Genomic DNA, 16769 nt, shown 5'->3' on the forward strand with positions numbered 1-16769 from the left:
TCTTCTGTACCTAGTACTATTATTTATTCTGTGCTTCAGATTTACAGCGGTTACAGCGTAGCAAAAATATCATAACAAGTGCAAGCGCGTTCCACTGATATTGAAATAAAATTGGTCACATTCATTTCACTTACAACTTTTACAATCTTGTTTGTTTCAGGGTGGTATTCCACGTGTCCAATTTGTTTGTGCAATGTCATTGCGTCTCACTCTCTCGTTAAGCAAAATGTGAGACGCAATACACATTGGACAAATATATTGGACAGATGGAATACCACCCTCAATCACGTCGATTGGTTCGCGGGATGTGTCTGTATAAGTAGCTAGAAAAAGGTACCATCGGAAATAAATGCTTATAGAATCTGTCTAAGATAACTTTGTACCGATTTCAATAGAGCTTAGAAAGATATGACGCGCCAAGCGAAACTCGCTAAAGGGGCCTACTGATTAACAGTCCGCCGGGCGGAATAGGCCTGTCAGTTGTTCGGAACTGTCAAAATTTTGTTCTAACTGACAGGCCAATACCGTCCGGCGGACTGTTAATCAGTGGGCCCCTTAAGGAAGATGTGGCCGTTGCGCGAGTTTTGACCTTATCAATTACTTTCAATTACTTTGAAAATATACTTTCTGTTTAAAATTTTGCTGGTCAGATCCCCAGGCTATATTCGCTATTTTATACTAAAATTATACTGCTATGGTATGCAGGGTAACGATATACAACTAATAATAAATAAAAATTAGATATGTTATCGTGATTTTTTTCCTAACGAGCCAACGTTATCTTTTTAAACTTTTAACCACGGTAGACTTATATACATATTAGATATACAAAATCGGGCTCATTTCGCCGCGGTCCGATAAATAAGACAAAACTTCGTGTAACTTCGTATACTTATACCGCCGCCGGCGACACGAGCACGCTCGATGAAAAATTATATATGGCGGTTCAAAGATGGTACATAATGAATTTAATCAGTATCAGCATTGCGATACAGCGAGGAAATGCCGCCAGCATCCTTGGTACAATGCCTCAAGGGCCTATTTTAGATTTAAGCTAGTTATTAATTTCGTTTAGTAGTACCACTGTATATATATTGTATGTAAATAAATGATTTAAAAAATGAATTTAATTCATAAAGTGGATATGCACATTTGCAGCTGTGTGTACAACCCTATTATACTTGTTATGTTTCCATTCATCTCTCAACTTTAATATAGGGCACCGTTAATTATATTTCAAGCTTACACGCTCGTAAACTTTAACGACGCTTCTTTTGAGTATTTCTAATAACTTGAAATATTACTTCTCTGAATATGCAAAACGTTTCAAACTAGCGAAAAAAGAACATAAGACACACTTTTTTGTTGTTGTGTTTTAAGCTCTATATACGTTTGTAAAAAGTTGAATTTCAATAAGACCTACGCGTCTTAATATATTTAATTGTACTATGGAACAAGATTTGAAGGGCTATCAAGGCTATCAAGGAGTTAAATTATACATTAAATTTTTGATGATAACCCGTCTGGGACCTCATAATAAAAGACATTAGGAATATGAGTTAGAGACATTATTGAAAACGATTTATCATCCTTTAATATTGGTACGATGTTTGTGCTGAAGCATTAGGTAATCCTGTTACAAATGTGATTCAGTAGTATTACGTAATTAATGAAAAGTCCTACTGTTATTTTACTATTTATAATAGTTTATTTTTAAATATAATGAGAATGATGCTACTAATATGTTAAATGTATCAAAACAGCGGATGACAAAAGTTTGGCACATAACATAACTATAGCTTGTAAAATAAAATTCACCTCCAAAATAATTTCTAAATAAGGAGGAATGCAAATTATCTCGAACGGAAGCTTGGTTAATGAGCTCTAGACAAGCAAAGTCGCAGAAAAAGTTAGTGTAAAAACGTTGACTTCTTAGGATTCCACCGTTTTTAGGGTTTCGTACCCAAAGGGTAAAAACGGGACCCTATTATTTACTAAGACTCCACTGTTCATCTGTCCGTCACCAGGCTGTATCTCATGAACCGTGATAGCTAGACAGTTGAAATTTTCACAGATGATGTATTTCTGTTACCACTATAACAACAAATACTAAACAGTACGGAACCCTCGGTGGGCGAGGCCGACTCGCTCTTGTCTGGTTTTTCATTTTTATCCCCTTCTCGCGTCGAATGATGGTCCCTATGACAGTGATTTTTACAGGGAGTAGCTGTTCCGTACAATGTTTGTAGAGATCTTTTTGAAGCGCTGGTGCCCTAGCCTAGCGGTAAAAGCGTGCGACTTTCAATCCGGAGGTCGCGGGTTCAAACCCCGGCTCGTACCAATGAGTTTTTCGGAACTTATGTACGAAATATAATTTGATATTTACTAGTTGCTTTTCGGTGAAGGAAAACATTGTGAGGAAACCGGACTAATCTCACTAAGGCCTAGTTTCCCCTCTGGGTTGGAAGATCAGATGGCAGTCGCTTTCATAAAAACTAGTGCCTACGTCAAATCATGGGATTAGTTGTCAAGCGGACCCAAGGCTCCCATGAGCCGTGGCCAAATGCGGGGATAACGCGAGGAAGAAGAAGAGACATTTTCTTGAAGTTTAGTAGGTACATTAATATATTTACAAATTTAATGTAACATTTAAAAAAGTAATAAAAATACGAATAAAAACATATTTTTACTTACAGTTATTTTTTAATTAAGCCCAACCAAAAGAGACTTGAAGGTACTGTCATTGGCACATCATTCGACGCGAGAGGTATAAACATAAACATTTTTTCATAAACAAGGCATCATACAAATTCAACCCCTTTGCTTACGCTTTAATAATTATGTTACAATAATACAACACTATTAGTTTCATATTTACGAGGGGGACTACCAGTCGCCATATTTCTTGTGTGTCCGGTCGTAAACGCTCTTGTCAAAATCCAGCCGACAATAAAAACGTTATAAGTAACATTTACTGTAATTCCTAATTTGAACCTTAATCCAGTTGGAATACAGTTGAAATTCTTTTGGGTCGTGTTGCGGGGAGTTATTCTCAGGTCACGAAATGTCGAGCAGTTAAAAATGTCGCACGTTTTTATGTGCAATCGCGGGTGGCGGTATTGGGTGGTTTTTATAGTTTCGTCGTTAATTTTTCGGTGGTTTTGCGTTTGATCTATTGTCACAGCACTTAAAAATACGTTAATATCGTTGACATTCATTATTAGAACGAATTGGACAACTTTTTCAAAATGTTTTGTGGCTTTCGGCTAAGAAACCACATGAATAGGATTTTTAATTAAGAATTGGATTAATAATGAGCTACTTAATCATATTATGAGGAGCTGGTAGCTATAGGTAAGTATAATTTGTTTTAGTTTTAACAAGATTTTTGAAAAAAAAAATGTTAACAAGTCAATCTACTTTCCATTATTATTGCCATTATGACATGGTTGGATACCATATCATAACAGAGCCCATTTTGTTCTTTAAGCATAATAAAAATGCACTTTTCTTTATTGCACACCTCAATAAAAGAACACAGTGCGGATCATAAAGCTTAGAAGTAGAGATACAACGAGCAGACTCATCGCTAAACATAGCAATTGTTTCAATTGAAATTATCTAAGTCTAGATGCCTACTAGATATTTAAAAGAAAAGTTGGATACGCCAAACAGAATTTCACTTCAACATTATAATATGTACATACGAGCACCTACTTAATCGGCTATTGTTGCGGTCTTCAACAAAAAAACTGTAACGTGGTAAAAAAACGTAGGTTCATCTCAGAAAGAATCGTACTCGAAAAAAATGCAAAAAATGGCCTAATATTCGGTCAGGATCTTTATTATATATACATATTATTGTCTTTCTTTAATTCGATTCCAATTCAAAGTTTTCAGAATCGGCCCCTTGATGATTCTCCCTATATTCGAGTTTCCCAAGCTTATTGGAATGGGGTATAATGTCCGCAACATTTACTTTTATGGTTTTTAACCAAAGCATAACCATGCAGTTAAGATAAAATAATTATTTAGAGATGTATAGGGGCAAGTTAAATATTATCTAAGTATTTGTACTTCTTATTTTTAACTGATAATTTATGTCATTCAGGTTTTTAAAATCAACCAGTTCTATTGTAGATATTAACTTTGCTTACAGGTATATAAAACTATGAATACATACATTATAATAATTATTTCTACCCAAATAAATATGTCAGACATTGTAAAGTAAACAAAATATAGTTGGTCAAACCAATTTGTGAGTCAGTAAGAACCAGGAAAACTATACTTACTCATCCTTTTCTTTTGGGTGCTAGTACTAGTGCACAGACAAAGCTAGTATGATTCTCTCTGTGTATGATTGAAATGAGACACTCCTATGAAAAACTATATTTTAAATATGTTAATTTCTTCTTAAATACTTACCAACGTATAATTTACCATATCGGCAACGAATTAAAAATAAGCAATTTATACTCGTACACTTCTGAGAGATACAAATTAATTAGTATATCGATATTTATTAATGAAATTACCTTTTATAGAAAAATGGCGCCATTAAAAAAAATATTTAGGCAACTATGGGAACTTTTTCATGGTCATAACCTCAAAACATAATTCCGCACTTCCCGCCATCGCTCTAGCTCTAGCATACAGCTGTCAATCTTTATTTTTAATTTTCAACAGTCAATGGAACTGTTTTATGCCGATGCGCATTTATAAGTAGTAAAAATACAACTTTTAATCCTTAAAACGTTACGTTTTTTATGGTTCCGTACCCAAAGGGTAAAAACGGGACCCTATTATTAAGACTCCGCTGTCCGTCTGTCTGTCCATCCGTCTACTAGACAGTTCAAGTTTTCATAGCTAGACAGTTCAAATTTTCACAGATGATGTATTTCTGTTGCCGCTATAACAACAAATACTAAAAACATAATATAATAAATATTTAAGTGGGGCTCCCATACAACAAACGTGATTTTTTTGCCGTTTTTTGCATAATGGTACGGAACCCTTCGTGCGCGAGTCCAACGCACTTGGCCGGTTTTTATAATAGTGCCATACATTTTTAAGACTTCAATCACAAATGGTTACGGGGTGTTACTGCACTATTAAAAGAGGCTGTAAAGTGTAAAGTCGGTACAATGTTTCCTTTCAATACGTATTAGGATTTGGTTTATGACATGTTGTGTGACGAAGTGTGAGTTTAAGTGCTTTTGGACTGACTGAGTGCGACGGCGAGACTCTGAGCGTAGTGAGGCGTTAAGTTATAGAACTTTTTTTACCACGTTTTTGGACAAGCAAAGTATAATTCCTATAGTGTGCCAAGGACTGTCTAATTTCAAACATAGATAGAGAGAATCATACTATCTTTGTCTTACACTTGTACTGGCACCCAAAAGAAAAGGATGAGTATAGTTTTTTTGTTCCTCTTTACTGACAAATTGGTTCGACCAGCTATAATACCTATGCCATAGTATGCCCCGCATGATGGAAAGAGAGGAGATGAGTCACATGCGCGTTGTCGAACGTTAAGAATCCTGTTTTGTGTTGAAACTGAAACTGAAATCTCTAAGTTAACAAAAAAGAAGATACAGCCGTTTATGCTGCAAAATAGTTATTTAAGATACAAGTACGGAAAAGAGGAAATTCGAAACCAGTGGCTATAAACTAAAACACGACCGAAGGGAGTGTTTTAAATTGACACGAGTTGCGAATTACCTATTCGCACGTGTATCGTACAACGTTTTACAGTACATATGGCCCTTTAACCTTTTGACATACACACGAAAAGTGCTATTTTACGCACTAGTGCGGGAAAATAGGGCCATATGAACTGTAAAACGTATATTTCGACACTGTCAAGGGAATCAAAATTTAAATTAGGGTACTTTCCCTCGACCTCGAACTATGAAATTTGGCAAGTATTCTTACAGTCTTACCCAATATTCATAAAACTTTACGGGCCTAATTTAGTTAAATTATGTTTTATCCCTTTCTTACAAATACATAAGTCAAAATGACAGATAAAGACAAACGATTATTAGCTAATTGAGGTTTGTAGCGCGTTTATGAATAAGGGGGTTAAAATATAATGGAATAGGAGACCTGTTTATAGGCCTCTGGGCGTAAATCTTTATTTTGACATATCTAAATTGCATTTGTCAAGCAAGGCAAAGTCCATCAAAATTTGCCAAGGGCAAGTTTTGACGTCTGGGCGGCTAGAGGATCCATACGTTTATATGTTCGTCGTTTACTGTTCAAAAAGGGAAGCGAGGGCTTCAAGGAGAGTTAAACAAACTGCTACCGTGGGAAACATAACATTTTTCACTATACCAACGCAAGGAAAATACAAACTGTAAAACATTAAAAATCAAATCCAAGTAAACGCTTTATTTTTTTAAGACCCTAAGCCAAATTTTAAAAAGTGAATATATGTTTCATACACATCAGCCAAAATGTACGAAACAGACAATTTTTTATGGCACGTATTTAACCGGTCAACTAATTAATCGAATTTGGGTAGTTTAAAAAAATAGAAATGTGTACTAAAATTAACAGTTTGGCAACAAAAACGGAGCCTTAAAATATATCAATATGAGTTGTATTTTAATGCCGTTACAGCTTTTGATTATTTTGAGGCAGGTACCAAGTATTTATTTGGCAACTGAATTATTATATTGGAGACCATTTATGAAGCACATTTTAAAAAGAAAACGGCTATCTATTAATTCAAAAATGAAGTTCTTTTAAAATATTTTGTTTGGTCATTACACGGTCAACCTAACACGCTCCTCCTCGCTTTGCTCGTCGTCGCACCTATCTGTTGACTCTAGCAGAACACAGTGGTAACTATTGAAATAAGTAATTAAAAATTTAAAGATCTAATGGTATAATGGCCATTAGGCGTTTCATGATTAGAAATTTGGACTATAAGTATACTGACCATTACGTATTGGTAAATTAATTTGAACTGTTTTGTGTAAAAAGTGACCAAGTTGACAAGTTGAATTTAACTGCTTCGGGGCTGTCCATAAATTACGTCATCGATTTTTGACGATTTTGGACCCCCCCCCCCTATAATCATCCAAAAATCATGCATCAAATGACCCCATTTCCTTCTACTTCATGCTACCGTCATCCGATGTCCAGACCCCCCCCCCCCCTAATTTGAAATGACGTAATTTATGAATAGCCCCTTCCGTGTTAAAATAGGTACTACCTAGCTGAAACGACATGCTCAGTTATGACTATAGTTGATTACTTAGGTGTGAACCTAGATGACAACTAAATTTTATGATCGCTTTACAATATTAGTTGCCAATTTATTATTTTAGTCGCCAACCTATCACTTTAAGTTCCCTATAATTTTTTTGGGTGGCTTGATTTTGCTGCCAGTTTTTTTAATAATATGATGCTTATATTTGAGGCTAATATATTTTTTTTGGCGCTAAAATATTAATGCACAGCCAAATTATATTATTATATGCCCAATGAAAGTTCCTGTTTAATATTTTAGTTGCCTGGTTAATAATAAGCCATTTTTTATCGCAATTTCGGGGTTTTGCGAGGTTTGTAGAAACAGATGCCCAGTATGATCTATTTATTTATTAGTATTTATTCAACTCGTAAATGGCTAAGGGTAACTTCATAGCTTCATACATAATATAATGTTTTCCGATGTCACCAGCTGTTAAAAAAATATCATAAAATAGCATCGCTAGAGTAATAAAAGCAGCCAGTGGAAAAATAGCAAAACAAGCACTTTAGCACTTTATAGTACAAAACAAAACTAGGGTGCTAGGGTGCTACCAGCACCCGTGTAGGAAACTCCATCTAATATGAACCGTGAATATAGAACGGTAAGGTTTAATTTCCGATGGTGCTTTATACTTAAAGGTTTAAAATTTATAACTACACGAAGTATACGGACGTACAGTCTGTTGTAAGTGGAACATACATTTAACAGCCTCCTAGCAGTCTCCTGGTTCGAATCCTGGTACGGGCCAGGGACCCGCCCGGTATCCCCACCAAGGGTTTTCGAAGGGGTATTTCGTAAGGCTTTGCTTACCAAAGCCGCTGCTAACTAAAACCCTTTCATTTGGCTTTTTAAGCCAATACGGGGAAAGCTGATACCCGTTTAGTACCCGTTCCTTAAGCGGTAACCTCTTGAATGGGGTATCGATTTTATACCTAACGCTTATTCCATTTTCAATTTTCTCTTCGTAAAAATAGAATTCAATATTGCTTATTTATGTTTAAATTGAAGGACTGGGTGTCTAGCGCGTTGACAGCATAGATGTCATAATTTTTTGAATTCTGAAGGGGATACCCTTTAATTTTAGGGGTATCTCTGAAAAGGAAACCCCTTCCTAGAGCAGTCAAGTGAACGGGTAAGCAATTCAAAGGGAAAGCCAATCGTTGGGGCTATTCGATAAACGACTAAGCCAGTCAAAGGCTTTTTTCTGGGAGGGGGTTGACTTGATGGATCCCTGGTAAGGACATTTATTTGTGCGTTCATCGCGAATATTTGTTCCAGAATTATGGATGTTATCTATATGTTCGCTGGTAGAAAACGACTTAATTAAGGCATTAATCCGCCTTTTATACTGTAAGGTTTACTTTTGTGCTTTTGTTAAATAAATCAATCAAAATATGAGAAGCTCCAAAAATTTTCCATTGTATAAATTTCGCAACTTTGGAAAAACTTTCCATTACGAAAACCTCTGGCTGTTAAAAGGTCGTCGACCCCAACCTCGACATTGTAGTTCATACAAAGAATGAACTTTTTCGAAGATTTGAACGGAGAACGAAGTCACGACAAGGATAATGACCGCTTTTATCTGTAATTGGTTAAATAAGCGCTCCATACTAAATAGAAGGTGAAACAGACTCATGCTGCTGTGTTTAAATAATTAGCTCCTCTAAAAGTTATAGTGCGACATAAAATAGTAGAAATAAAATAAAATATAGATGGTCAAGCAAATCTTGGCAGTAGAAAAAGGCGCGAAATTCAATTTTCTATGAGACGATATCCTTTCGCGCCCACATTTTTCAAATTTGCCGCCTTTTTCTACTGACAAGATCTGCTTGACCAACTTTAGAATAAAAAAAATTGACAATCAATTGTTGCCATGTTTAAGCATTTTTCGTCAAAAATGTGCCAGTTACGTAGGAAGTAGCGCCCTCAATAATTTTCTACAATTTCTTGTCGGACTATATGTTACGTCCTAGCCTATGGTTAATAGGCACCAAATTGCGTAAAAATATTTTCTATAATATTATCTATTTTTCCAGAGAGGAAAATGGGGACTACGTTTGTATGGGGAAGCGGTTACGTGACTTCGTCCCGGGACTTTCCTCTTAATAACCTTTGCCAAAATGAACAGCACCATCTGTTGACACAAAACCTATGTAGGAACCATCGCTGGTGTATCACATCCTTTACAGTAGTACAACCAAATAATTGTAAATTTGGTATGGATGATGTCATTCATTTACGAAGAAAATATACATTATTCGAACTTTCCAAAAACCCCACGGAGGCGAATCAAAATGTTGACTGACTTACAAATGACTACCTTTTATAGTTGCATCAACAATGATGCACGTTGACATTGACACATGTCATTAGTCACAGCCATTTTTGACAAAAACCATTAAGGTCAGGCTCTTCAGCCAAATATCGATTACCCGATAATTCAGTGGAAGATGTCAAAAGCTCGGCTTGATAAATTATGTAATGACAGCGTTTTACACAAAAATAAAACGCTAATTAAATAACTTACCATATTCGAAACCTAAGAATAATATTGAGAATGGCAACATTGTGTTGTCGGTCGTATTGTCCTTTTCTAGCATATACGTCCCTCTCTCTCTCTCACATTCCCACCACAGAGCAGTTGGTTTTGACAGGTGTTTGACAGTTACCGCCAAAACAAATTTCCAAGTCATTGTCTCAAAATTATACATATTTACACCAGGCAGGATTAAAAGTTTAGGTTTCGAATATGGTAAGTTATTTAATTAGCGTTTTATTTTTGTGTAAAACGCTGTCATTAAACAACTGTACCGATATTCGAAACCTAAGAATAATATTGAGACGTGTTTGTTATCGCCTGGTGGTGGGAAGACGCCAAGCCAATGTGATTATACATGTACTTATTATGTATATGTAATACATATTATTATATTACGTGTGTTTAATTAGTTATGTAGTACACCCTTTATTTTAACACCTGTGAGGAGAGAGGTATTATGTAAAGCATACAATTTGATATACCATTATATTATGTTACTAACTTTACATTTCATATACGTACTTAATGTACTTATAAATGTTCGAAGAGAAAAAATGAGTCACCACAATGGTGCTATACTTAATTAGTATGTGAAAACTAGGTAAAAGAAGATGAGATAAGTCAGTCTACTCTTCAAGGAGCATACAACATCTGTGGTAAGGAGTGATGTAATTCAAGTATGAAAAGAATAAAATCATAAAGTACTCGAGTAGTTTTTATTTATAACTCCCAATTATTAACAAATTTGATAATAATCATCTAGTAAAGTAAGCAGTTGCAGGAATATAACAAGGACAAGACCTTTCTTATTTTCAGAATCCCTCGGGATTAAGTAGACGAATATTTTAAATATTCGTTATAATTCACTATCACTACCCACAAAGTTAATATTGGGTACCTACTTACTAAAATGTCATAGGGAATTACTGAATTCCTTTAATGACTGTGAGTCAGTGTGAGCTATATACTTGGTTATAGCTATAAAATGCATTTAATCCTTTGTACGCTTTACTAACGCGAACGCGAGCTAATGTACCTAAACAAACCTTACTTAAAATTGTGAAGGTTACTTTGAGAGCTTAAGCCATAACATAACACTCATGTGGGCACGCCTAGTTATGACGCTTTTTGGTGCTATTGGCGTTCAAATGGTTAATATAGAAATGCCACAGAACCTTATCAATTATATTTGTAAAGGAGCAGGCTCATTCTGCTTATATTCATGTTTAGCTATCATCAAGTGACCTTAATTGTACTCATTAATTTCTATATATGCAGTAAGAGTAGTTTACCTTATCTGGTGCCTACTAGTAGGCATAAGCTTGATTGGTTCTGAACGCTAAAGTGGTTTAATTTATGTAAACCATTCATAGCATTGCTTAATTCTGAATATTCAGTTTCCTCTTTCCAGTGTGTAAATTATTAAGAATAAGGTACTTAATTCGAAACCTTAGCTCATCGCATATGTGTTTTTAACCAAAATGCAAATTTGTGTGTTTATTTAGTGATCATACATTATTTGCAATAACTGTGCGGACCATGGGGTCCCCGACCTTTTGCCGGGCACCCGTGGGCCCAAAGCCAACAGCGCAGAGGCCCTTTAAGAGGGACCTATTTCATCCAATGCTAGAGTCAACACTTTGTCGAATCTATTTGATATTTATGTATACTTATCCTCCTTATGAACTAAGGATAATTGTAACTTTTTGATATCAAATATACGCCGAATTGTCAATTATTTTATATTTTGAAATACATATAATATTACTGGATTTGGACCAGTGTGCTTTTGAATACTATATTTCTGGCCTACTATATAGGGTAGTCTATTAGCATCCCGCCTCCTGGAAGGCAGACTTTTTAGATATACAGTAGCGCTAAGTGTGTGGACCTAGTTTTCCGACACTTGACTGCATGAGATTATAGTGAACATTTTTTTTTCAGGTCTCGGGCAAGAAGGGTACCTAGATAGGTTGAGGTCCTTAACTTGTGGATTTTGTAAGAGCAAGACACAGGCGGGGTGTAAATTAATTAATCCACCATGTTTCAAGAGATTCATGTGCAATTGTGCATTGATGCCTTCAGGTTACGCTGTACAGACAGACTAACACTTTGGCAGAGTTTTGCCAACATATAATAAATGACTGCATTTGTTTGGGTGTACATGTTCCACACCAAAGACATATTTACATATTTCAATCCATTTTTGAAAGTTTGGCGTTTCAAAATAGCTTCGCCTTTTCGCAAGGCGTGCTCCTGTTTCTCTATTTTATTGTGCAAGCGAACAGTATCACAATGCTATAATTTTGTATAAATTGAGAACTAGAGGGTCATGCCCTAGGCGTGACCGCCCAGAAGTTGTGCTAGAACCTTTCGTGCAAACCATTCAGTCACTGTTTTTAAAAACCTTTTGTAGTGGGTACATTCCACGTTCTTAAATTTGTTAAACGTGTAGTATCAAACTATGACAAGTCATGATAAGTGAATTAAGCGGTAACAGTATCTGGTCCGTGCATAGAAGCACTTGCCCTTGAGGTTAGGGCATGGGTAGTTTATAATAAACTTAATCCGTGCATGGGAGCACTTACGATACAGGTGGTTTAAAACTTCCAGGGTCACAATACAGACATAAGGGTGTAAAATACATAATTCATAAAGGCCCGTTAGGCCAGTTTTGTATATTTTATTTCAAACATGCTTGTGCAGCACCGCCAGCACATAATAATTTCCCATACCATGGCAGTCAGGGATATAATAATTAAATAGGTAGGTAACCTTGGTCATATCGTGTACATAGGTAGGTACTCGTAAACATATTAACTGAAAGACTAGTGCTCTCGAGGCAAATATAATGTATGCAACTGTGAGCTGCTTTTACATTGGGATCATATGTATTTATTTCTAGTCTGCCTTAGCAGGCCTAGACTTCAAAGGTTTTTAGATATTCATAGGGCCGTTAAACGGACCTTTTGTACACCTTGAGCAGGCTGTTTGTTTCACACTATGAGTAATATATATTGTAAACATAGCTTATTTCAGAATGGAATCGTAAGCTCTGTCGTGTCGTGAGCTTACCGAGCCTGATTTAATTAGAGTCCACAGATTATCTGGACCGTGGAGGATTGACCACTCCTTATTCTAATTATCAATATTCTGCCTGGGCTTATAGTCGAAATTCAGCGACTAAATTTCTTAGTATTATCTATGCCGCCCAAGTTATGAGGCTTAGCGTCTCCAGACCACAATTTTATTTATATATTGGGTTGCAAAGATTTTATCATCTTTAAAATAAAAATGAGTCGAGATAGGCCTGGAATCGTAGGTTATTTTTTACCTTTTATGATTATAGAAATGTTATTGTAAATAGTAAGTAGTTTTCACTTTTACCACAGTTAATTAGCCCAATTTTGGGTTTAGCCAACAGGGTGTTCGGGACCCTTAGAATAGATTGGTAAACAGAAATGAAAACTCTAATAACGAAGCCTTGCCTATTTCGACTGATTTTTACTCAAAACATTATTTTAAACCCTTTTTACTTTCTCTAAGAGGAGATATTTACAAATTCATCTTTGTAATATTTTTCTGATTGTGGCCTACTCGCTCGCTTGTGTTATAACCATATCATTTATATTTCTGTGAATATGTCTGACATGCCTTGCGCAGGCTTACATAGGTTATAATATCATCATCAATAATTTGACGTCAGTTTGTGAACGAATCAAAGATTCTTTGGCACACCTTACGCAGGTGGAAACATGGCAGCCTTGCGCAGGCTTAGATAGGTACATAATATATTGGTTTTATCACAAATAACATGACGTTAGTTTGTGAACGAATAAAAGATTCTCTTAGGCACACCTCACGCAGGTGGAACCATAACAGACATAGGTTTAAGAATATCATTCAAATCAAATACCCTGTGGGTAATATTCCCTTAGTTGCGGGTTCCTTGCTCGACAAGGTGAAAGGCTTTAAGCAGGCTTTAACAGGCACTTTTAGACAGTGTCATTCACGGTGACGCGCAGATTTGCCAAAACTAAACTTTAACTCTACAGTTAACTAATATAATTTGACAATATGAACCAAACCATGCGTCTTCGTCAATGAATCAATCTAAAGATTCCCGTATCGTTAATGCCCTTCCAAATCACAGGCTTCCGATTTTATTTGAAACGTTTACAAGTGTACTATTTATGTAGGTAGGTAGGTAGGCTTAAGAATTGACCCTCTTGGATGTAGTTACGTATAGAATTAATAATCAAATTATTCAAATCCAAAATAACACAAGCACATATAGCAACTACATGCAAGAGTTCTTTCCTTAACCTTTTTAGGCTGTAAGTACCTGCTAAGTTATTTATTTAAGTAGGTACCTATTACCTACATTTTAACCTTTTTTTTTTTTTTTTTTTTTTTTAATCAATGATCTAGTTGGAGAGATATAAGTAGTGTCCGACCGAAGGTTCGGTTTCGGCCAGTTTCGGCCAATAAATCATGTTTCGGCTGTAGTTTCGGTTTCGGCCAAAAAACGGCCGAACCTTTCGGCCGGGCCGAAACTTACGAAATGGTACTTCGTACTATGAAACTAAACTATGTGACAAAGACCAAAAGTTGGGGAATAAGTAGGACAACAATATTAATATGTACCTACATATACTCATTCATGTATAGCTACAGTAATTAACTGGTTTATTATCAAAACACAATTCCACTAATGAGAGGGCGCCACTAGACGCAGTCTTAAGAGGCTGTTAATACCTATAACGCGCACACTGTCTAATTGTATCGGAGTAAATGAGATAGCACTGTCGCATGTTACTGGGCCTGGGTAAAGGAATAATAAGAAAACTCATCATCTTCCTCGCGTAATCCCGGAATTTTTGCCACGGCTCATGGGAGCCTGGGGTCCAATTGACAACTAATCCCAAGAATTGGCGTAGGCACTAGTTTTTACGAAAGCGACTGCCATCAGACTGACCTTCGAACCCAGAGAGTAAACTAGGCCTTATCGGGACTAGTCCGGCTTCCTCACGATGTTTTTCCTTCACCGAAAAGCAAATAGTAAATATCAAATGTTATTTCGTATACCTATAAGTTCCGAAAAACTCATTGGTACGAGCCGGGGTTTATACCTGCTACCTTCGGGTTGAAAGTCGCACGCTCTTACCGCTAGGCCACCAGCGCTCAAGGAAATATCTCGCTTTTTAATACAATAGACATTGGTTGGAGTTTGTGCTCAACTACTTATCCTGAAGCCTGAAGCACGGCTTTGACTTCGTATGAAAGTTCGCCTCACTGGGGCACTTCGGACTTTTAGGCCCAGGTGAAGATCGGTACCCGGCCTTGCGATATTTTAACAAAAAATTTCGCGCTCGCTGCGCTCGCGTTTTTGGTTAATCTACATGTTAGCTTGACTGGTGAATTAATAGAGTTAGACTAAGAAAATTCTGCAATGATTTTGATAGCATACGCAGTGCAACTAGTGCAAATGTTATTTATACGTCATAATTTCATAGAAGTTTTGACGTTTAAAATAACACTTGCACTGCGTGTGTTATCAAAATCGTTGCAAAATTACCTTGGTCTAACTCTAGTAATTTTCTTAAAAAACTGCTTAAGTAACATCAATTTCAAGGACATTGGGTGTTGACAGCTCCATAATATGTGTGTATAAGCGGTTTTATGACATTTTTTAAACGATTTTAACAAGTCTACAAAAGGTTCGGTTTCGGTTTCGGTTTCGGCCGAAACTAGAGCCAAAGCCGAATATTCGGTTTCGGTTTCGGTTTCGGCAAAAAAACATGTTTCGGTCGGACACTAGATATAAGTTGGTAGATAAAGAGTGAAATACTTCACGATTTCGCATGTCATTCTTGCGCAGAGCCATGCTAATCTCTCTCTATGTCTAGTCAGATTTAAGTTTATGTACTGCCGAAGTACTCACTTTCCACAAAAATAAATGCAATGTTTGCGATGTAGGTTTGTTCGTTACCTTGTGTCCCTCAGAGCGGAAATAGAAGCCCCGCGAAGCGGGTCTTCGTCGACTCCTAAGCGGATACACATTATTTATCAGCAAGTTTATTACCAAAAAATAAATTTTGCAATAAATATTATATTAACCCGGAACGGGATAAAAAGACAAATTGCTGATAGATACTTGGACAGATAAAACCTACACGTCTATAAGCTTCTACCTTCATACGTAGGTTCTACGTAACACGTATTAACTATCCGATCCTTTCGTATTCGAAAACACAAATCACTTGAAAACTGAAGGGTATGCCTCCACAGATCACCATTTAAGTATTAAAATTTCAACCGTTATTATACACACACACAAAGATTTAAACTAACAAGACTCTGAAGAGACTTAATGTAGGTATAAAATTAAATTATAATGGTGACACGTGCACGCTTTACCAGCTCGATGTGTTTTCTAACATGTGTTTTAGTATTTTCATTGGCATAGCCACGGTGCGCGCAGGCAGCCTTTGAAAACACTTGCACATCACTATTCCGGATCGTTTTTATTTGCTAGATTGTTTAACGGACAATTAAATTTAAATATTTATTTCGAACGGCAAAAGCCGTTAGAAACTGTTTTTCAATATAGTCAGCTAAACTGGGGTACAAGTTCAAAAACTCACCAGCAGTTTAGCTTCACGACCTTCCAGATGGAAAAACAGCAAGCCAATGACTTGGAAATTTGTTTTGGCGGTAACTGTCAAACACCTGTCAAAACCAACTGCTCTGTGGTGGGAATGTGAGAGAGAGAGAGGGACGTATATGCTAGAAAAGGACAATACGACCGACAACACAATGTTGCCATTCTCAATATTATTCTTAGGTTTCGAATATCGGTACAGTTGTTTAATTTCATATTGTATGACAATATGATAAACGATGGTAATAAAAACTACACTGAAAGAAATGTTCGCATAACAGTACCAATATTAGTTATTTGTT

General features: G+C 36.3%; 1 protein-coding gene and 1 non-coding gene across 2 annotated transcripts in view; both read right to left on the reverse strand.

Moving 5' to 3' along the window:
• LOC134799128 (protein doublesex) overlaps positions 1-16769 on the reverse strand; it is a 330707-nt gene that overhangs the window by 37492 nt on the left and 276446 nt on the right. The gene's annotated exons all lie outside the window — the stretch shown is intronic.
• LOC134799729 (U6 spliceosomal RNA) lies at positions 15640-15743 on the reverse strand. Its single transcript, XR_010145449.1, has one exon. It is a non-coding gene; the product is annotated as a U6 spliceosomal RNA (small nuclear RNA).

This window comes from Cydia splendana, chromosome 18 (genome assembly GCF_910591565.1).
Source record: "Cydia splendana chromosome 18, ilCydSple1.2, whole genome shotgun sequence".
Lineage (NCBI taxonomy): Eukaryota > Metazoa > Arthropoda > Insecta > Lepidoptera > Tortricidae > Cydia > Cydia splendana.